Raw genomic sequence first — 24,446 nt, 5'->3', positions numbered from 1 at the left:
GGAAATGAATGAGGAGAAGTACTTCTCTGCCCCTGGTCTTGAAGAAATAGTAGGAGTTTGTCAGTTTGAGAGTAAGGAGAAAGAACACCAGGCATAAAGAACTACATGTATAAGGTAAAGATCTGTGAGTGTGTGGTGTAAGCAAAGCGAAAATTAATGAACATACTTTAATCTCATCTCCTAAACAAGCACTTTTTATTGCATCCCTATCATTGACTAGCCTTTGGAGTATATAAAAAAATTTAAAATGTGATATTTGTAGAAGTCCAGAAACTTAGATCATCCTTGGGGAAATAAGGTGTGTGTACATTGAATAAATAAAGAACAATATAAATCAATAAGTAATTATATGCTAACCTTTATAAGATTTACTGTGTATTCAGAGGTAAAACAAAATCACAGTTTTTTTTAAGGGGAGTATGAATCATGAAAGATGGGTGGAATTTGCATATGTGGAGAGGGTAAAATTTGCAGGGTAGTTAAGTAGAAGACAGAACATAGTTAAGGCATGGATGAGAAGTGTGTGAGAGAAAATTAGGCATGACAAGAAATCACGCTGGATAAACTATGATGTGGTCATATTAATGAAGGATTTAAGAGCACAGGGAATGTGAATTCTTGAAGCCTTCCTCAAATGGTATGGGCCGTACTGACACTTGCAGTTCTGCCACACAGTTTAGACAGCGTACAGGTAGTCCCTGACTTAGGACGTATTGGAGTTAGAATGAACTGCACCTATGATTGTCCTTTTTTTTTTTTGTACATCTCATCTTTAGTAATGTTGCAGTGTGTGATTTGCTGATGTTATCATTCTTGTGCCAACCCCCAAAGACACATAAAGATACTGATAATAAAAGGCAATAATAATGAAAACTAAAAAAACCAAAAGAGGTATTCGACTTAATGTCACAACCAACTTACAATGAAGTCTGCAGAATGGAGCAACATCGTAAGTCGGTGGCTACCTGAATTTATCCTGCTGTATAAACAAGCAACATGTAAGCCATCACAATATGACAAACTGACATGCAATTTGGACATGTTATCAGGAGAAATCAGTCCCTGCAGAAGGACATCATGCTTGGTTAAGTAAAGGATCAACAAAAAAGAGGAAGACCCTCAATGAGATGGATTAACACAGTGGCTGCAACAATGGGCTCAAGTGTAACTATGATTGTGAGGACGGCACAGGACCCAGCAGTGTTTTGTTCTGTTGTACATACGGTCTCTATGAGTGGGAACCAACTTGACAGCATCTAACAACAACAACATAGACAAGTAATGATTGACACAGAGAAAAAATTTTATCAGTCCCCCATATTATGAATTTTCTGAGAGGGGAGGATATGTTTTATAACTTCTGGTTGTTCCCTAATTCTGAGCCAGGAAATATTGTGGTGGGAAGCCATTTTTGAGAGAGAGAGTGAGGAAAAAAAAGAGAGAGTCGTTGTTGACTCGTCTTTAGCCATTATGTAGAATGAGCGCAATGTAGGAAAACCTAGCAGGACAGTCAGTTAAATGATTGATCAAAATCACTGTCCAATCATCTTGTCTCTAGCCATCTGTACTGACCAGCAATGAGCTGAGAAAGACAGACTTGGGAGAGGTTAGCATAGTGAGGGTTGATTTTTACCCAAAACACATAAGCCTGCATGCATGATCCCTTGGCCTCTCTCATCTGGAACACAAAGGTAATGTTTGAGGCCAGTGTACTTTAGTATAGTACAGTTGATAATATTTATAAATTGCTTGGGAAGAATGGAAGTTGTTCTACTAAAAAAATTTCCTGACCTGGCATTTGATTTGAAAGGTTTGAGAAGCACATACATACACTTGTGGGGTTGTTGTCAGCAAAATATATAATCTCAGAGCCCAGGAATTAAGAGGTAGAACTTTCTGTCTCCTTCCATATTATTTTTGTTGATTTTACAAATATTTCAGCATTGATTATAATACAAGCAATGCACAAGGATATGAGATTTAATTTCTTCTGCATTCAGTTATGGATGGAAGCAGTTTATGATGTCTGTGCATTCATTCATTCATTTATTAAAACATATATACTTTTTTCCCTGCTTGATGTTGTTCTAAATACATTTTTCTCAAGGGCATACTGTTCTTCAGACACTATTAGATTCTGGGAATACAAAATTCAAAAGGCAGTATCTCTGCCTTTGAGATCACAATATAATGGAAAATATATGCAAAAACTCAGGAATATTTGTGTAAACGGACATACTGTGTAATAACATAGTTCATGGAAGTTGTCATTGAGAACTTTGCATTGCCTAATTGTGCTCAGGGAGTCAGTGAGTAACTACTAAATGAAAAAAGAAACTCTTACAGAAGAGTGAAGTAATACAGAGATTTCTGATTGAAGGAGAATGATAAAAAGCACAGAGGCATGGAATAATAAGGCATATTTGGAAATCTCCAAGTCTTAGATGTGGTAGGAGGGTAGTGTCCAAAGTCGAAGAGTCATTGAAGGTAAAAGGAAATTTAACTGTGCTTTGGTTAAGCAGCTGGTGGCATAGTGCTTAAGAGCTATGGCAGCTAACCAAAAGGTTGGCAGTTTGAATCCACCAGGCGCTCCTTGGAAACCATATAGGGCAGTTCTACTCTGTCCTATAGGGTTGCTATGGGCCCAGTCAACTTAGTGGCAATGGGTTAGGTTTTGGTTGAGCAGCAGGGAGACATCTGAGCACTTTAACCAGTGGAGTAATATAGTTTAATTGTTTTAAATGTTGTTTGTTGTTAGCTGTCTTCGAGCTGGCTCTGACTCATGGCAACCTTATATATAAGAGAACGAAATGTTGCATGGTTTTGTGCCATCTTCACCATCATTGGTATGTTTGAGTCTATTGTTTTGGCTATTGTGTCAATCCATCTAATTGAGGATGACCCTTGTATTTGCTGCCTCTGTCCTTCCTTTTCTAGCGATTGGTCTTTCCTGATGACATGTCTAAAGTAAACATGTAAGCATATGGAAAAAAGATGAATAAGGACTACTGAGATAGGATGATCAAAAAAAATAGTTAAACTATTTTTATGACAATGTTAAAATATTTCTTAAAGGTGGACTCAGGCATATACTGTGGTGTGTTCATCAGGACCCAAAAGTGCCCTTCATTCTTCTAATGCTGAGTACTATGGCATCCAGATACCAAGACTTGGAAGGTAGAAATGTGTTTAGGATTCTTCCTTCCTTTCTATTTTCTTATTTTTGGACGTTTGGTCACTCTGGGTCTCTATTCATCGCTATTTTGTGTGGCTGTGCTATTACTCTTGATATGGTAAGTTAGGAACCGACAGTGCTGAGTGGGCAGGTCAGGACCCATGGAGCCTGAGAATAGTACTTACAGGAGGAGAAACCAAGGGAAAGTTAACTACTATAATATAAAGGATCCAGAGAGGAAGACTGAGCTTTCAGAATACTATGAGCTGCAGTGGATGCTCTAGTTGCTGCCTGGAATTGTGAAGAGATACATCTCCTCTACCAGCCTAAATACCTTTTTGAAAGCACCTCACTGAAGAAGAAAGGGATTTATGACTCCTGACTTAATGTAGGACAGTTAGGGGTTTGGAAATCCAGGACTGGATGTCGAGGAGGAGGAAGAAAATGTATAATCCAAGGGGGATCTAACACATATTCAGAAGCACAAGATTGGTTAACACATTGGATGTTAAACCAAAATGCTCTGGGAGAAGCAGAAATAACAGGTGTCTCTCTTAACAGCCCTAAGGGTAAGCTGTAAATATGATAATATAGCTTCTATGACACACTTGACCTGATAAATTTCTTTCCAATCATAAGGTCTCATTCAATGTTTCAGGGCAGTCAACTCAACCTGTAATTAGGTTTTCATTTGTGAGATTCACATCTGGTTCTCCTGCTATGGGAGAAGAGGCCAAAGTCAGACTTTCTGTTTTCTATTATACCTACTGAGCCTTCACAGTGTCTCATTGTGAAATCAGAGAGAGCTACACAGTAGAGACTCAATAAGTATATATATAAACTTAGCATTTATGGAAGACCTATGGTGAAAACAGTTAATGTACTTGGCTGCTAACCGAAAAGTGGGAGGTTCAAGTCCACCCAGAGGTGCCTCAGAAGAAAGGCTCAGTGATCTATTTCCAAAAAGCAGTCATCGAAAACCCTGTGGAGATCGTTCTACTCCGACACACATGGGGTTACCATGAGTCAGTGTTGACTCAGCGGCATTGGTTGTTGTAGGGTAGGCTAGTCCTTATCAAATGTTAAGATGCCTACAAATCACCTGGCAAGCTTGCCGTAAAGCAAGTTCTAATTCAGTAGTTTTGGAGTGAGGGCTACCATTCTTCAATTCTAACTCCTAAGTGATATGGATGCTGCTGGTGTCAGTATGCTATTTTGAGAAGCAAGGAATTAGACATGTATGGATTAACATTTGAGGTCCAGGAGCTTAGTACCTAGTCCAGTTCACCCAACAGGTTAGGGGGAGACCATGGATTCTAACCCAGACTAGGCTGACCCTGGTTATCCAAGCATGCCATCTACTTCCTAAACTCCATCCATTCCTAATTGCAGCCACACGATCTCCCCTGTCTTCTTTCTAAAACTGTGCCTTTCTTAGCTCCTGAAAATAACTTACATGAAACATCTATCATCTTCCCCTGACTCAGGTGAAATGCAGGGCATCATGCACAGGTGGTGCTGCATTCCGAGAGGTAGCACTCTTGGTGGAGATTTCAATTTATTGAGACCTAAGCTAAATAAATTAAATAGTTCAACCAGTCATCACTTAAAGTTTGCCTTCTCAGAACACAAAATAGATCCTCACACTGTGATAAAAGGAGGAGTCTGTGTCTTTGACCATCTGGGCTAAAGATACATCTGCACAGCTCCCAAAAGTAGGATTGAAGAGAAATTGTAAAACCAAAAGTAAGAGTTCAGAAGTGAGGGGAGAGGGGGAAACCTTTGCCCAGAGCTGATTACTTTCAAATATCTAGCGTTTATTGGATTCCAATTATTTGATCTCTAAAAGATTAGTAATATGCATTTGAAGAAAATAAAACAATTTAACCTCACAGAAGTCTCTCCACTCTTGCTGAAGCAGTTTGCGTGAGCCTATGTATGTGTGTGACTCATATTAGAACATGGCTGTGATAATGTACCATATGGCTTTTGGCTTCTACGGGGTGGGTTTTATAAGAATGAATAGGCAGGGTTTCATTTTTCCCAGCTGTAAAGATGCAACATTTTTAAATTAAAAATAACCTTTCAGCTGATTCCTTGCATAATTGCTATCTTGTTTTGCTAATACTGTGGCTGAATTATAACTTGCTGAAGCCTTGGGGATTTGCATGCTGGTTTATCCCCGGAATTTGCATTGACATGGTTTTCAGTCAAGTGCGTAGTTAAATCCTGTGGCCACGCAGCATTTGCAATGAAAATCAGTAGGAGATTAGGAGAAGAATGACTCTGTGAAGCCTCCCTAAATAGATTCAATGAGGAAAATTTTGGTTCTCTTAAAACGTGGTTCACTTCCATCAAGTGTCTGCTGCTCCTGAAACCACGCCTGCATCAAAAGACCAAAGCAACAAGAGACAACGAGGAGAAAACATGCAGACAGCTACTGCCTTATGACACATATTTGTGAAATGATCCTTTTTCAGAATAAAAACTGGCCTTTGGGGAAGAAATGTGGAAACATTCTTGCTTAAAATAAAATATTTGATGGAAAAAACGTCATTTTCCTCTCCAGTCAGGGGTAAAATGTTTAAGACCAGTGATGAGCCCAGAGTTTTTCATGATGCCATCAGACTGGGTTATGAGATATTTTTAAAGGCAGCCAGTGAGAAATTCTATAAAGTAAGGCTAAGTGAACTTATTGATAGTCTATTTTTTCTACGCATTGCTTATATGTTGAAATTTGCATCGCGTGAGCTTATGCTCAGTGCTGAAAAAGGACAAAAAATTTAACCTCAAAATTATATTTTAAACTCTCATTGTCATTGTAATTGTTTTTACTTCACATCTTGGACTCTTCCCCTTTTAAAGCTGGAAAGTGTTTAAGACTGCACTCAGATCCACCTACTAAAGAAAATAAACCAAAATTAAAAATCAATTCCAACTTATAGTGACCCTATAGAACGGAGTAGAACTGCCCCATGAGATTTCCAAGGAGCAGCTGGTGGATTTGAACTGCCGACCTTTTGGTTAGCAGCTGAGTTCTTAACCACTGCTCAACCAGATCTCCAAAGAAAATAAGTCCTTGAGAGTTTAAGGGACATTCCCAAAGCTACACAACAGCCAGTAACTAGCATATGTAAAAGAGTCCCTGGGTGGAGCAAATGGTTAAGCACCTAATTAGTAACTAAAAGTTTTGAGGTTGGAACTCACCTAGAGGTGCCTTGGAAGACAGGCCTACCGATCTGCTTCTGAATGGTCACATCCCTGAAAACCCTATGGAACAGTTCTACTCTGCACACATGGGGTCACAGCAACTAATAACAACCGCTGCAACAGTGTATGTAAATCAACCTGCTGCCAAAATAACAGGAGGTGGATGCCGAAAAGAGTGAATGATTTTTTTTTTTTTAATGAGTGTTAAATAAAAATAATGTCATGACATTGATGAAGGTTTACATTTCCTTCTCGTATTTAGCGTCTCTTGATGCCTGTTAATGTTGTAAGAACTGGCATAGGAGCCAGCCTTCTGGAGAATCACTCTATTCCTGTGATGTATGTGGGATTTAGTTCAGGTACAGTTTGAGAGAAACGTGAAAGAAGGGGGAGTTCTTGCTTACATTTGGAGAAACAGGCTTAAACTGGTTCATCCACCAGGTAACAAAGCACGTCCTTGTTGCCCACAAGTAATGTCTGTTGTTGATGGTAGAGGTAATGAAGCAGCACTAATGGCTGGGCCAACAGGGTAAGCTTATCTGGGGGCAGTTCTGGGAGATTCCAGATAGGAAAAAATAGGAAAAGCCCACAACTTTTAATGTGATTAAAAAAAAAAAAAAAAAAAAACAATAGTTCAGAGAGCTAAGAATAGCTCAGCAAGTCTAGAAAAATAATGTTTCCATGAATATAAAGAAAGCAGAGCTTTTGTAAAAAGTTACATCACTACAACCAAAGTTTATTCTATTGTGGAGTAATGATACAAAATAATCCAAAATTATAAAGTAATAAAATATAAAATTACCAGAAGGTAAAGCCTTATGGAAAAGGATGAGAAGAACATCCATGACTTAATAAAGTTGAGTGGTTTGGGGGAGGCTATTTTGAGGCAAGTTCAAACTACCATAGTTAACTCACCTGTTCAGTTTTCCTCCACTCATTTGATAATTCTTCTTTTGTTTTCTGGTCAAGCAAAATGAAGATTAAAAAGGGGGAAATGTTGTCATTTCTTCAAACAGAAGGAAGAACATTCTCCTTCTTTCAGTATAATTAACTCACTTAAGCGTTTCATGTTTTTTTGGTCTTTCCTGCTGTTGTAGTTTGGTGTCGTAGGGTGGGTTCCAACTCATAGTGACGCTCTGTACAACAGAACAAAACACTGCCCAGGCCTGCGCCTCCTCATAATCGTTGTTATGCTTGAGCCCATTGTTGAAGCCACTATGTCAGCTGTTTCTTCTCATTTTGAGTTGTGCCACATCAGCAAATGAAGGTCCTGAAAGCCTGACTCCATCCACATCATTAAGATTGACTCTACTTTGATGAGGCAGCTCTTCCCCAGTAGTACTTTGAGTGCCTTCCAACCTGGGGGGCTCATCTTCTGCCAGTATATCAGACAGTGTTCCACTGCTATTCATGAAGTTTTCACTGTCTAATTTTTTTGGAAGTAGACTGCCAGGTCCTTCTTCCTAGTCTGTCTTAGTCTGGAAGCTCAACTGAAACCTGTCTACCATGGGCGACCCTCCTGGTAATTGAATAACCAGATGGCATAGCTTCCAGCATCACAGCAACACACAAGCCCCCACAGTACAACAAACTGTGCTATGAATTTGCATTCGAGGTTTAAATTGATAGTATAAATCTATGTTTCTCAAAGTGTAGTCCCCAGGTCCCCAGACAGGCATCATTTGGGAGCTTGTTAGTAAAGGGGTATAACTGACCACAATCCAGATCTTGTGAATCAGAAACTCTATGGGCAGAGTAGACCAGTCTGTGTTTTACAAAACCCTCCAGGTGGTTCCGGTGACTTTTAAAGTTTGAGAACTACTGCTATAAACTAAGGTCCCTAAAGTTTTTACAACCTACTTCTACTCAACCTGCTTTAGCGTGGGGTTTCTCAGTTTAATTTTTTTTTTACAGGCCATGCTGTATCCACTGAATTATAAGATAGTCAATGTTCTAAAAAAAGATGAGTTGTTCCTTTATAAAGAATAATAATCATATTTTTAAAATCGTTTAAAAGATTTTTTTTTTTTGCTATGGATTATCACTAAGCTTTCTAGATATTCTTGGTAAAGATTTGAAAAATCTTTACCCTGATTTTGATAGAATTAGAATTTTTTTATGAAATCCTTTTATATAAAGATATATTAAATGAAAATAAACTTATGAAATAAAAATTGCTTTAAGAACTAGTCCCTAAAATTTTTCTTCATTTACAATATATAAGTCTTTCATATTATTCTATATAAGTTTTGGTTATTTTACTACAATGGAACATTGGTGTTAACTATTTAAGAAATGTTATAAAATAACTAACCCTCCAAAGTTTCAGTATGAAAATTCTTAGCAAAATTAGTGTGTGTGTAGGGTTTTTTTTTTTTGCTTTTTAAGAATTTCACCAGTATTTCTCTGTATGTTTTATTTTTTTCTTTAACAGATAGATATGCATGAAATATATACATATTTATCTATATTTCAATATACTAAGTGTTGGATATGTATGAAAATAACTCTGAATTTTTATATAAAACCTGATTCAAATAAAACAATAGCAGGTAGAATAAAAAAAGTGTTTAAGCTAGTATGTACAAAATAAAATTGCTTTCAAACATCAGGTACAATTTTTGAAGTGGAAGTTCTAAAATACTGATTTTGCCCCTTCTTTTTCAGCTTTCTGCAGTCTCCATGGCATCCTGCTTTAGACCAAGTACTGAAGGCACTGTGACAAAGGCAGCGTGCAGTAGGATTTCAACATCACATGCAGTCAAGCATTCAGGTATTATCAATAAATTATCTTTCTTTATAACATTTCTTATGCTGTTTAGCCAACCTAGCAGATTAAATGGTTTAGATCTACAGTGGTTCAGATCTCTCTATGTTCAATTAACATAACCATCTATTGATGTCAAAACCATGTAGTCAGGGGTCGACCTCTTGGTTAGCAGCTTTTAACCACTGTGCCACCAGGGCCCGCAAGTGATGTAGATACAGCAATATATCTGCCCATCTGGGATTACAGGCAAGGAAGGTTATATCCTTAGAAAAATAAACAAATATGTTGCTCTGCGTATGTGTGTGTGAATGTCTGATGTGTGTGTGTGTGTGTGTGTGTGTGCTATCAAACAGATGGATTTCATTAAGCTGCTCAGACCATTCTTTCTCTAATCATCTGCCTTGCCCAATCTGAGGATAAAAGGGCAGACATATGAGGAATCTCTTCTTCTCTAACCCTCTCTGCAAGGCATCTGCTAAGACCTCATTCATCACAGTGAAAGCTGTGAATGGATAGCGATGCAATACCCCAAGGTCTCATGAGAAGTGGTGGTGTAACGCCTAACCTCTCCTCTGGCAGAGCAAAAGCAACATGTACTTTTGTCAAACTGTCAGCAAATACTTCTCTCTTGATACAGTTTGTTCAACCCAACCTCTGCAATGTCAACTGGCCCCAAATGTTTCATTTTGAAGAAGAACTCCTCCAACAGTTGCCTTGCTGTGGTTCTTTCAAATGAGTACTTTTGCCTCTGTGGTGGTTGAAACTGTATAGGATTTGTTTGCCTCCAGAGGGGTCCAAGCTATTTAGGAAACAAAATGGCTTTCACATTTGATTGTCAAATTGTATTAGGCCATGTAGTTTACATAACTACTTAATAACATTGGCCCAAAATATCTCCTTTATCAATATTCCCCAAAGAGATGGGGATCTTTCAATCATTCAGAATATCATGGAATTATTGCTCTCCTGGCTGACTTGAGAAGTAATGGAAGATTGCAATATAAGTAGCCAGTCACGAGTTCCCCACTCCTTCTGCACTTCTCCATTGGGCCTAAATGCTAATGTAATTTTAACTACATGGCTCACACTTATTTTCAATCTTGAATGCTGGAACTGTTAATCAAATGAAATTAGGGCTGGGATCGCCATCCACTAGTTAATTACAATGTGATATATCTCAATCACTTTGTTTTTAGAGGTGGCATGAGAATTACGAAAAACAGATAATGGCATCTGTTATGCAGGGTATGAACAGGGTATGAACAGTGGTCTATTAAGTTTTGGAAACTTGTTCCAAGTAAGAGTATTTACCCTGATTCCCCTCATAATTCCAGTTCCTAGTTGTCCAAAGAATAAGAAATGCATGGGTAAAGGCACCAGGGTCTTGTAAAAATTCAACCTTCTCTTAATTTTCATGGAGTGTTTCTAATTACAAAGCAGCATTTTGCTAGTGGTTTAGTTACCTCTGCATCTCTTTAAATTGACCCATAATTTGTAGCCACCATAGGAGACATTTTCTTTTATAGTGAATTAATTACACCTCCCTAACACCAGAGTGAGTTTTGATGTTCTCAAGGGTGGTTTTCTGTTCAGGAAAGAAAGAAATTAACAAACAGTTTGGTTTTTAAAATTTAATATTAAATTTATTGAAACTGCACTTTCTAAATCCTAGTATTTTTTTTATTTTTGTTCATTTTTTTTGCTTTCAATTTCCATTAGTAAGTTCAACAAATATTAACAATTATTTTTAAAGGAGCTTAGCAAATGTTTATTCTGTTTACAAACTCATTTAAATACATTTGCCAAACATTTTAAGCTGTGTTTATAATTGTGCTCTCTTTTCTTTTTAACTATTTAACTTATCTGATTAACCATAAACCTTGTCAAGTACTTAAGTGAATCTTATTAATTTACTAAATAAAATGTAGGTATAACATGACATTCTCTTAAAGTATTTATTCCTGTGTATAACCTTTGTTTGATTTCCACATAAAATTGTAAGTCTAGGTTAATTATTCAACATATTAAAAGAAATGAAATTGCAAGATTGACCCTGATTGGCAAAATTCTCAAATTGCCAAATATATGCAAACTATTCTGAAACCCAAATATTAATATTCCAGGCTAAATTACTTTAAATATGTCTCTAATTAATTTTAATTTATTTCAAGCTAAGAAATAAAACTCAGTAAGACACAATTATGCCATTCTAAAAACCTTTGTGTAACCTGTTCTGGAGCCTTGGTTGCACAGTGGTTAAGAGCTTGACTGCTAACCAGAAGGTCAGTAGTTTGAATCCACCAGCCACTCCTTGGAAATTCTAGGGGGCAGTTCTGCTCTGTCCTATAGGGTAGCTATGAGTCAGAATCGAATTGATGACAACAGTGGGTTTGTTTGTTTGTTTGTTTTTTTAACCTGTTCTGAGGGCTGTGATTATTTAATGACCAGAAGCATAAGTAAGGATTCAAATGGCACACACTGAACTCTTTTTAGAGTCTGTAATGGGGAGTTGGTAACTTAAATAACAGGAAGGTCATGATACAAATGAGGCAATGGTGGTTCAGTAGTAAAATTCTCACCTTCCATACAAAGACCCAAGTTCAATTAGCCACCAATGCACCTCATGTATAGCCACCTTCCATCTGTCAATGGATACTTGGGTGTGGCTATCATACCGAACAGGTTTCAGCAGAGCTTCCAGACTAAGACTGACTAGAAGGAAAGGCCTGGCAATCTACTTCTGAAAATCAGCCAGTGAAAACCCTATGGATCACAATAGTCTGATCCTCAGCTGGTCATGGGAATGGCACAAGACCAAGCAGGTTTTGTTTTGCTATGTATGGGGTTGCCACATGTCGGGGGCTGACTCAACAGCAGCTAACAACGACAACATGATACAAATCTTTATGCATTTGCGTTATGTAAATACCTGCTTCTGACAACTCATGGAGGTCTGAAACCATTATCAAAATGCCACATCCCATCACTTAACAAGATTTTATATTATTTTGCCTTTGTATACATTTAGCAGGTTCTCATTCAGGTATACTGAATAGTTTGATTTAAAAAAAAAAAAAAACCGTTGCCTTTGAGTCAATTTCCACTCATAGCGACCCTATAGGATTGAGTAGAACTGCCCCATAGGGTTTCCAAGGAGCAGCTGGTGGATTCCAACCGCCTACCTTTTGGTTAGCGGCCGAGCTCTTAACCACTGTACCACCATCGAACCATACAATTCTTGACGTAATAACATAAAATTTGACTGACTTCTTGATTCTCTCATAGCTCAAGGATCTTATCAATGTCATGTATTCTAGAGTTATGGAAAGAATTGGAGTCTGGTGATCATTTACACCTCCATAGGAGCAAACTATTACATGTGTTGAGCCTATGTTGAGAGCTAATCCAGCCTCTTCTATTTGATTTAGCTGTTTCTAGCTAGTCTCATCTCTAAAATACATGGCAGGAAATCCACAAGGCATGATGTGACATTCAGGGCTTCTATCATTTCACACCACTTAGATCTATTCTTATCTATCACTATTTCTCAATGCAAATGCCTTGATTCCCTTAACAATTCTTGCTTGCCGACCATTCAAATAGCATAAAACTCCTTCCCCAAGGGGAATTATTGAAATGCTACTTAGGCTTTAACGCCTAAATCAAACCTCACCAGACATGTGAGCTCTTTCTTTAGAAGTAACTGCAAATGCTCTGGGCCTGGAATTTATAGCGATGGTTCCTAAGCCATGTTGGTCAGAACTACAGGGGTTCTGCATCCCTATTACTGGGTGATGGGGGTGGTCATCATGTAGATAGAGCTATAAACCTGTTCACCTGCTTCAACCAGAGTTGTAACTCTTTATTCTTTCTTTCTTCAAATGTAGCTTACACCTCTGTAAGGATACCACAGCTTTGAATAAACAAACAAGTAAATAAAATAGCCTCTGCTCCTGCTAGATTATAAAAACCAAGGAGGTGATTATTTCTAAAATTCCATTGAGTCCTCAACATTGTATTGTTTATATTTGTTAAATAAATACATAAGATGCTTCATATGGATGACATTATGCTAGATATAAAAGAAAGAAAACTAATTTTTTAGAGATACCTGAAAGACTATCGGGCTAAAAGTTGGGAAAGCTAATCCTAGCCCTGTAACTAGGTTATTGGACTGTTTATAAGAAGGTCATTATCCTATAGATTATTAGGCTTTAATTAAATTAGGTAATAATTACTGTAATGCCAAAGTCAAGTGCTGCTGTAGGGAGGGAGGTATTATTATTGTTAAGAACTTGGAAGTTTTAGCCATACTGCCCAAGTTAAAATTCTGGCTACCATTTATCACTTGATGACCTTGCAAAAGTTCTTAACCTTGCTAAGCCTGAGTATTCTTTTCTGTAAAATATGTGGATGTAACTTAAGTTATGTTACCATTTATAATATTCTAGAGCTCAGGAAGGACAGTTAAGGACAACTTTTATTTTAGCTTTTTAAGGTATTTGGCATTTTAGATTTCTTAAAAGATACCATAATTATCTTATGTCCTATGAGGCTTTACATTCAAACAAGAAAGATCAAAATAATGTTTATTATTATCAATATTAACAAAAACTGCTTTAGAAGCATCTACCTAGGCCATTTATTCAGAACTAAAATACACCTATTTGTATTACTGGACCACGTTATAAAAGATGATACACGGCTTATATTCTTCATTCGTATATTGCCCTTTCTCCCTTGAGGTAAGTTTCTTAAGAATAGAGCCTCAATTGTGGTGAAAACCTTTGCTGATTTGACAAGTACTTTCCTGATTTTACCACTAAAAGTCCCACACCCAGAAACCCCCTCAGTCCTGAGTAAACCACAGCAGTTGGTGACCTTAGAGCCTGTTTTTCTAGTCCCTAAAATGTCTAGCATAGGTTCTTACATGTAAAACCAAAAACCAAGCCCATTGCCATCGAGTCAGTTCTGACCTACAGCGACCCTATAGGACAGACAGAGTAGAACTGCGCCATAGAGTTTCCAAGGAGCACCTGGTGGATTCGAACTGCTGGCCTTTTGGTTAACAGCCAAACTCTTAACCACTAAGCCACCAGGGTTTCCCCTTACATGTAAGCAGTGTTCAATTAACATTTATTGAATTGAAATAAATTCAGTTGCCACTATCAAAATCCATCTATCAGTTCAATATGCACTAGGCATATTCCTAGGCTGTGGAGCCCAGGGAAAATGTCTCAGACTTATGTGATCAAAGAGTTACCAGGTGAATTGATGTAGGTCCAGGAAAGTCAAAGAAGATTAAAAGAGAAAGTATATTCAATAGTGTAAAAAAAATAAACTACCCAGAAATTTTTAATATACAGTAATTAAATTTCTTATTCATCTATTGGAAAGTATAAGAGAGGTTGATATTAACTTTCCAAAGTAATAATATATTAAATTAAGTGTCTCCAATTGGCATTAAATTTTATTTTAATAAGGAAGTAATTGTATGTTTAATAAATACTAACATATTATTAAAATGTAGAGATGGGCCATTATGGTAAGGGTTTATGAAATATCTTTCTTGTTTAAGGATTTCAAAATATTTTAATAAATGATACTTGTTGAAAATCATATACAATTAGATGAGGACATTAAATACCTCTGTTTTAAGAAAAGCATGGGTAATGCACTCTCCTAATTATTAGTGCTAATGTAAACTGAAGAATCTGCTTGGTTATTCATCTTTTGAAATCCCCATCAATGACTCCTTGATCTTGGCAGTCCCTTGAGAGCTAATGCAAGCCTGATACTTCGGCTTTGCACGCCCAGCTTTAGCGATAGCACATCAAAGGGGTTGAAGTTCATAAGTCATACTTTCTGTTCCAGTCTCTGTTAGAAATGTGAACAGAGCATACTTTCTAAAGAGCTTTTTTTTAAGTACTTCCAACCCCTGTAGGAAACAGGAAGGGCAAAGGTAAAAACAAAAATAATAATAAAAAATAAAAGTAAAGAAAACAATATTGAGCTTCAAAAAGAGAACAGGAAGGAAAAAAAAGTGCTTGCTTTGCATTTGGACTACGGTTAGGATTTCTTTTTCCCTCTTTGCTTACTAATTCATCCACTTCATGATTCTTGCAAGGGCAGAAAGTCAAATAGCCTTGTCCTTGTGCACCTCTGTACTCTGGGTGACTTTTCTAAGCTCAGCGCTCCCACTGACTTCAAAGAGGAGAAAGGCCATGGAAGAAATCCACGGGGGGCTGAGGGAGAAGGACTGGGTATAACACGTCCAGTTCAGTCATCTGAAGTGAAGTGTTCTTTCTTTATCATTTTCTTGTAGGTTCAATTAAACTCTATGTTCAATATTATATAGCATTTTTTTTTTCTTTAGGTGAAATGGAAACATCTGTATGTTGTCACAAATCGAATTCCCCATAAAAAAATAATAATTCTGAATGACTTATATGTATATAACTGTCAAAACAGAAGGACTTCAGGAATATGGTCCTTTCCTGCTTTAGGGCCTATATAATATAGAAGCTGTCTTGGCAATATTCAAAATTTGGCTGTGACTAATTAAGTCTAATGAGAAGTTTATAAGATGTTCACTAATATTTCGTTAGAATTGACATGGAGGTCTGATTGAGTGAAAAAGAGGCCACATAAATAGAAAGTCAAGATAAGGGGATATGAAGTATTAAGAGACTGCTATTATGTAAAAGAGCATTCTCATATAAATACTTTTCAACCTTCTTTCATGTGTAAACTTTGTGCAACAACAATCCCATTTGTCCTACCCTCTCCCACCTCCAAGAACCTTAGTATTGGCCTATGTTTTGAGTAGAAAGAATCAGACTGAGGCATGGTTTCTAAAGTGCTTCACTCAAAATGATTTAAAAAGTGTATACCTCATTTATGTAATGACTTTTCATATGTTCAATCTTTTTTTATTGTTATTGTTTTTAACTTGCTGTTTTATGTTGAGGGTCCTAAATCAACTTTCTTTCTTTCTTTTTCCTGGCTGTATTTTGACCATTTTAAAGTCCTGCTGTCAAACACCATATCACAGTCAAATTCCTAATATTTTCACTAACCTTTCCACATCTCCATGTGGATTTCTTTACCAAAACATCTCATTCATGTTATCCTTTTTCCAAAAATCTAATAATAAGCCTTCAACTGTGTGACTGATTTCTCCCAGAACTTGTCACTACACAGAGCTCACACTAAATGTTATTCTGTTAGTACAAGAGAAGCTAAACAATCAGCCAAGTTTGCCATCTCCTCTACCTCCCAAATAGCAAATAACTGATACGTGTCTTCATATTACCACCACTCATATGTCACATTGTCATGCTGTGGTGGCTTCTGTGATGCTTGGATGCTGAAAGCTGTGCCACCGGTATTTCAAATACCAGCAGGTCACCCATGGTTGACAGGTTTCAGCAGAGCTTCCAGACTAAGGCAGACTAGGAAGAAGGAACTAGCAGTCTTCTCCTGAAAAAAAATGGCCAGTGAAAACCTTATGAATAGCAGCAGAACTTTGTTTGATATAGTGCCAGAAGATGAGCCCCTTAGGTTGTAAGGCACTCAAAATACAACTAGGGAAGAGCTGCCTCCTCAAAGTTGAATCAACCTTAATGATGTAGATGGAGTCAAGCTTTTGGGACTTTAACTTACTGATGAGGCATGACTTAAAAACAGAAGAAACAGCTGCAAACATCCATTAATAATCGGAACATGCAATGTACAAAGTATGAATCTAGGAAAATTGGAAGTTGTCAAAAATGAAATGGACCACATAAAGGTCTATATTCTAGGTATTAGTGAGCTGAAAGGGACTGCTGTTGGCCATTTTGAATCAGACAATCATATGGTCTGCTATGCTGGGAATGAGAAATTGAAGACAAATGGTGTTGCATTCATCATCAAAAAGAACATTTCAAGATCTATCCTGAAGTACAATGCTGTCAATGATAGGACAATATCCATATGCCTGCAAAGGAAGACCAGTTAAAACGACTATTATTCAAATTTACCCACCAAACACCAAGGACAAAGATGAAGAAAATGAAGATTTTTACCAATTTGTGCAGTCTTAAATTAATCAAACATACAATATAGATGCATTGATAATTGCTGATGACTGGAATGTAAAGAACAAAGATGAAAGATCAGTAGTTGGAAAATGTGGCCTTTGTGATAGAAAGGACACTGGAGATCATGTAATAGAATTTTGCAAGACTAATGACTTTTTCATCACAAATACCTTTTTTCAACAACATAAATGGCGACTGTGTACATGGCCAGATGGAATACACAGAAATCAAATTGACTATATCTGTGGAAAGAGACCACGGAGAAGCTCAATATCATCAGTCAGAACAAGGCCAGGGGCTGACTGCAGAACAAACCATCAATTGCTCATATGCAACTTCAGGTTAAAACTGAAGAAAATTAGAGTCAGTCCACGAGAGCCAAAGTACAACCTTGAGTATATCCCATGTGAATGTAGAGACTATCTCAAGAATAGATTTGATGCATTGAACACTAATGACCAAAGACCAGAAAAGTGGTGGGATGACATCCAGAACATCATACAAGAAGAAAGCAAGAGGTCATTAAAAAGACAGGAAAGAAAGAAAAAACCAAAATGGATGTCAGAAGAGACTCTGAAACTTGCTCTTGAACATCAAGTAGCTAAAGCAAAGGGAAGAAATGATGATGTAAAAGGGCTGTACAGAAGATTTCAAAGGGCTTCTCAAGAAGAAAAAAGTAAAGTATTGTAATGAAATATGTAAAGACCTGGAACTAGAAAACCAAAAGGGAAGCACAAGCTCAGCATTTCTTAAGCTGAAAGAACTGAAGAAAAAAATTCAAGCCTTGAGTTGCAATTTTGAAGGATTCTACAGGGAAAATATGGAACAATGCAGGAAACATCAAAAGAACATAGAGGGAATACACAGAGTCACTGTACCAAAAAAAATTGGTTGATGTTCACCCATTTCAGGAGGTAGCATATGATCAAGAAATGATGTACTGAAGGAATAAGTCCAAACTGCATTGAAGGCATTGGCGAAAAAGAAGGCTCCAGGAACTGAGAGAATACCAACTGAGATTTTTCAACAAATGGATGCGGCACTGGAGGTGCTCACTTACCTATGACAAGAAATTTGGAAGAGAGCTACCTGGGGAAATTACTGGAAGAGATCCGTATTTGTGCCCATTCCAAAGAAAAGCGATCCAACAGAATGAAGAAATTATTGAACAATACCATTAATATCACATACAAGTGAAATTCTGCTGAAGATCATTCAAAAGCATTTGCAACAATACATAGACAGGGAACTGCCAGAAATTCTAGCCAGATTCAAAAGAGAATGGGGGAAAAGGGATATCATTGCTGATGTCATATGGATCTTGACTGAAAGCAGAGAATACCAGAAAGATGCTTAACTGTGTTTTATTGACTATGCAAAAGCATTCAACTGTGTGGATTATTGTAACAAATTATGGATAACATTGCAAATAATGGGATTCCAGGACACTTAACTGTGCTCATGAGGAACCTGTACATAGACGAAGAGACAGTCTTTAGAACAGAACAAGGGGGATACTGTGTAGTTTAACAGCAGGAAAGATGTGTGTCAAGGTTGTATCCTTTTACCATACTTATTCAATTTGTATGCTCAGCAACTGATCTGAGAAGCTGGAGTATATGAAGAATTGGGCATCAGGATTGGAGGAAGACTCATTAACAACCTGTGTTATGCAGATGACACAACCTTGCTTAAAATGAAGAGGACTTGAAGCACTTACTGATGAAGATCAAACACTACAGCCTTTAGTATGGATTACACCTCAACATAAACAAAATAAAAATCCCCCCAACTGGACCAACAAACAATATCATGATAAAAGGAGAAATATAGAAGTTGTCGAGGATTTCATTTTACTTGGATCTACAATCAAAGCCCATGGAAGCAGCAGTCATGAAATCAAACGATGCATTGCATCGGGCAATATGCTACAAAAGTGTTAAAACGCAAAGATGTTGCTGTGAGAACTAAGGTGCACCTGACTCAAGCCAAGGTATTTTCAATTGCCTCATTTGCATGGGAAGGCTGGACCAAAGAAAATCAAAGAATAATTGATGCCTTTGAATTATGGTGTTGGCAAAGAATATTGAATATTCCATGGACTGCCAGAAGAACAAACGAACTACCTTGGAAGAAGTACAGCCAGAATGCTCTTTAGAAGCAGGGATGGCGAGACTTCTTCTCACATACTTTGACATGTTATCAGGAGGCACCCGTCCCTGGAGAAGGGCATTGTGCTTGGTAGAGAGTTAGAGAAAAAGAGGAAGACTCTCAACAAGATGGACTGACATAGTGGCTGCAACTAGGTGCTTAAGCATAACAAAGATTGTGAGAATGGCGCAGGACAGGGCAGTGTTTTGTTCTGTTGTACATAGGGTCACTATGAGTTGGAACTGACTCGATGGTGCTTAACAATATCTTATTCAGGTTAGAGACCTCGTTGTCGTGGCCTGGTCTCTGCATAGAGACAGAGCTCCCTTGAGAACCTCATTCTTGGTGAAACATTGTTCTGATTTAGGGACTGTACCAGAGGATAGGATATACTTAAAATCATGGCCTCCCCACTGCTTGTCCTCTTGTGTCCTACAAAACTTAGCCAATGGGTGACCACTGTGGATCAAATCTGGTCATGCCCATTCATTTATTATTGTCTGCTTTCACCTACTGGGATAGAGTTGAGTAGTTGGTACAGTGACCTTCTTATGGTCTGCAAAGTCAAAAGTATTGTCTAGCTTGAGAAGGAGTTTGACAACATCTTCTCTTGACAAACAATGGTAATTGCTATGATAGAGATTCTGCCTCACTTCCCTATTGCTTTTCATTTCTCAATAAAATGTGGTGGCCAATCCAGAAGAAACCTCAAGGACTCTTTCAACTTTCTCTTTAATTTGGAATAGGCGTTCTTAATCTGGGGTTCATGAATGAGATATTTTTTTTCCTTTGAGGCAATTTTTTTTTTTTAGTGTATCTCTTTGCTTGGAAGTATATTTTCTAGAGCAGCTTATATTTAATGGTTAAGAATATAGTGTAGATTCAGATAGTGATGGATTTGAATCCAAGCTCCAATACTTTGGCTGTGGGACATTTTACAAGTTACTAACACTTTCTAACCCCCCTAATTTTCTCATTTGAAAAAAAATGCGGCTAGTAGAGACTGCCTGGAGAGACTATGTGAGGATTAAAATAAAAATAGCATTATACTTATACACAATGTTCATAAAGCACCTAGAACTTTTTTTTTTTAATTGAGCTTTAGGTGAAAGTTTACACCTCAAGTTAGTTTCTCATAGAAAAATTAATACATACATTGTTATGTGACCCTAGTTGTTGTTCCTATAATACAACAGCATGCTCCCCCTTTCCGCCCTGGATTTCCCGTGTCCATTCAACCATCTCCTGTCCCTTTCTGCCTTGTCATCTTGCCTTTGAACAGGAGCTGCCCATTTAGTCTCATGTATCTACTTGAACTAAGAAGCACACTGTTCACGAGTATCATTTTTTGTCTTATCGTCCAGTCTAATCTTTGTCTGAAGAGTCTGCTTCAGGCGTGGTTTTAGTTCTGGGCTGTACCTAGCACTTGACCAACGCCTCTCAGTCACTTGAGGAAAAACCTGTTGAGTATTCAGTGTCAAGAAGCTATCTTGCTACTCTCGTCTCTGAATCAAACTCCACATAAGAAAATTTTGCCATCATTATGCCAAATAAAGATTTATAAACTCATTTAAGAATGAAATGAACTATACTCATGATTTCATAGTCAGAAAATAGAAAAATGAGGTTAAGTAGAATGAACTTAATAAAACGCAGCTTCTAGGAGACTATATTAACCCAAGTCTTGAGTTTATTTATCTTTTTCTAATAATATTTTAGGGAGTTTTTGGTGAAAGTTTATGCAGCAAGTTAAGTTCCCATTTGACAGTTTCCACACAAATTGCTCAGTGATATTAAGTTACAGTTATCACAATGTGCCAACATTCTCTTTGTTTTCTGCTTATTCCCTTTCCGGTACTCTAGTTTCCCTGTCCCATTATTTTCTCATCTTTTCTTTTGAGAAATTGTTGACTTTTTGGTCTCATGCTAATAGTTTTTAAATAGGGCATTGATCTTATGGGTAGTATCCTTTATTTTGTGTGCTACTCTGCTATATCACTAAAAGGCGATCTCAGGGGATAGATAGGCTGGGTTCTAGGTTTAAAGAGTGTTTTAGGGTAATAGTCTCAGGGGTCCTCTGTTCTCTACTGTTCCAGTTTGTCTGTTTTTTGTTTTTTTTTTTAAATAAGAATTTGAGTTCTACTCTATGTTTTTCTCCCATTCTCTTCAGGACCAACTATTGTGACCACATTCAAAACGGTCAATGGTGGTAGCTGAGCACCATCTAGTTCTTCTGGTCTCAGGGTAGATGAGGTAAGTCTCTAGTTTACTTCTAAGCAACAAGTAAAATCAGGTTATTTCTGTAACCTTATAAACCTATATTAGAAGTTGTTTTTTGTTTGTTTTTGCTTTTTGTAATTTCATTTGTGTACTGTTAAGATTTCACTTAGACAGAAAATGGACAAAATAGAATATTCTATTGCCTTAAAGGTAATTCTAAGAAAATCTGTCCATCAAGATATCTACTGAATTTTCTTGAGTATCATACACTATAACTACATATATATATACACACATATATATTTATATAATACTTAAATGTTTTAAAAAATAAGCTGACAAAATAGTAACTTTTTTACCCCAGGGATAAACGATAAATGATAAATGTAGTTTCAGAAAACGTATCTGCCTATTTAACATCCTTTCCAATCTCAAGTGGTACCAGCAGTGTTGAGAATGACAGTACATATGTTATGACTGTTTGAATTTCAGAAAGCCTTTGGTTAAATTCAGCATAATTGGTTCCTGCTTAATTTAAGACAGAGGCTTGCAAGAATCCAGGAGGAGACATGGCAGTAGATAAAGAATGAGTGAAAGAAACAAAAAACAGACACTTCTGGTAAGAGGAACCATGTCCATTCTGGGGGGAAGTATTAAGAGGGTCCCACATGGAGCAGGACTTAGATCTTGGCTGCCTTTTATCTGAATAACTGATTCAGACAGTGGGATCAAATTTAAGTGGTTACATTTGCAGATGCTGATTGGAGGACAGTGAACACTGAGATAGCTGCCAGAGAAATTCAGAAGGCACGGATGTACTTTATTATATCACAGAAGACCAACACATGGCATTTAATAGTTATAAACACATTAAGCTCAGAAATCATTTACATAAAAATGTACTGGATGGGGGCAAGAAATAGAGCCTTAAAATGCGTATATGACTCAAGATAAAAAAAAAAAAGGAGAAAAATCCACAGAAGCCTGGATTTAAAAGTTTTCTCATTAACACTTCAGATTCTTAAACCGAAGTACTAATTGGGTTAAACTATTTGCTTTAAAATTATACATACTACTTTGGGGCAAACTGTATTGCTTGGGGAATTCAGGGAGATTTGAGATTCTTTTACATGCTGGATGCAAGTTCTAAGTTCAGGTTACTTAAGGACAATCAAAGAAGATATTACAGCCTATGAACAAATAAGCAACGTAGTTCTGAATTTTTGACTGTACCTCTACAATTCAATTCGCAAATAATTAAATAAATAAAAGAGAAAGGGCATGTTTCATGGAGTGAGGTGACCTTCAGTAAATACGGCTAGTATAAGTACAGTGGTATAGCACATGCCCAATAAATTTGAAAAGACACTTGACTGACTGACTGAATGAATGAATGTTGGGGTGATGTTAAAAGGTCCTTTGCCTCTACCTGATCAATTTAGAAATAAATTAACCAAAATTGCTCATTCTTGGAACACAACCGAACATGCAAGTGTCATTATTCTAACTTCAATGTAAAGAGGAGAAGTTAGTCATCACCATTAGCAGCTTCCAAAGTGAATGGGAAAAATGCAAGTGACAGGAAGTAAATTATTTCCTTAAAATACACCATCATATGAATAGATGATTCACACTGATTTTAAAAAGAAAACACACATATTGTGGTGCACAATGCTATTCATGGTCTTGTTTAATTGATTGCTCAAAATCCTCCAGAGTGATGACAAACCCTTTCGTTGTCACTGTGATTAATCATCCAAGAGGAAAGAACAGAAAGCTGGGAGTTAGCAAACAAACATTTTAAAATCAAAACCTCGGAGGCAGATACTTACATTTTTAAGCTGGTCAGCTGATACTCATAAACATAAACCAGAACCTGTTTTGCTGTGTACCCTTCCACCAAAAATAGAGTAAGATATTATTAAAAAATAAATGAAGTAAACCAGAAGAGCTTCAGAGAAAAGAATACTACATCAGATTAAAGGTTTAGAATTCTTTTCACAAATATTACTTTGTTTCAGAAAAAGTCCCATATAGTCCAGCTGAGAGTTAATAATCCTTTCTGCTTAATTCTGAGCAAGCAGAATTACAGGAAACATCACATTCGGTAGATTCCTTACTTGGAGAAATAAGGCTAGACACAGATAGCAAATGTTTTTACCTTATGTGTTGACTTTCAAGACTATGCTAGAAACATCCTGAGGCTATTTCTAGTCCCCTTGGAGGAGAAGGGTGCTTTAAACAATTATCACATTTTCAGGAAGGAATGTGGGTAGAATATTTTCCATTTTACAGTTAAGTGCAGGACTTTGGAATTTCCAAGTTCTACTTTTTATTATGATTCCTTAAAGAAGATTGCAGAATACTGTTATTTCTTTGTTATGTTCACTTGTATCCACTCACAAAATTACCTGTCTTAACTCATGTTAATCCTATATATTCTCAGTCAGATCCATTTTTCCTGGAAAACTCGAAAATATGTTATCAAATTTTCTTGTTAAAACGTGATATTTATATTTTTCTTATTTTTTATTTCTGTAACACACATGTGGAAGATAACACAATGACAAAAACTACAGTAATAAAATAATAAGTTAACTTTTTTTATGACTTACTGTTCTAAAAGGTTGGAATGGACTCAAAGGCAATGGGTTTGGATTTTTTGGTTTGTTCTCCAGATACTGTGGAGATGTTTTACATTTTTAACTTCTTTATATACAAGGAATCCTAAGAGATAGAATTTATTATTATCACTTTCTTAGTGATCAAGAAAAAATCTCAGTGTAGTTAAATAACTTGCCAAGGATGATGTCAGATCTAAGAATTAAAACACACC

Source organism: Trichechus manatus, unplaced genomic scaffold, assembly GCF_000243295.1.
Source record: "Trichechus manatus latirostris isolate Lorelei unplaced genomic scaffold, TriManLat1.0 scaffold00252, whole genome shotgun sequence".
In the NCBI taxonomy this organism is placed as follows: Eukaryota; Metazoa; Chordata; class Mammalia; order Sirenia; family Trichechidae; genus Trichechus; species Trichechus manatus.
Note: the sequence above shows the minus strand (reverse complement) of the source record.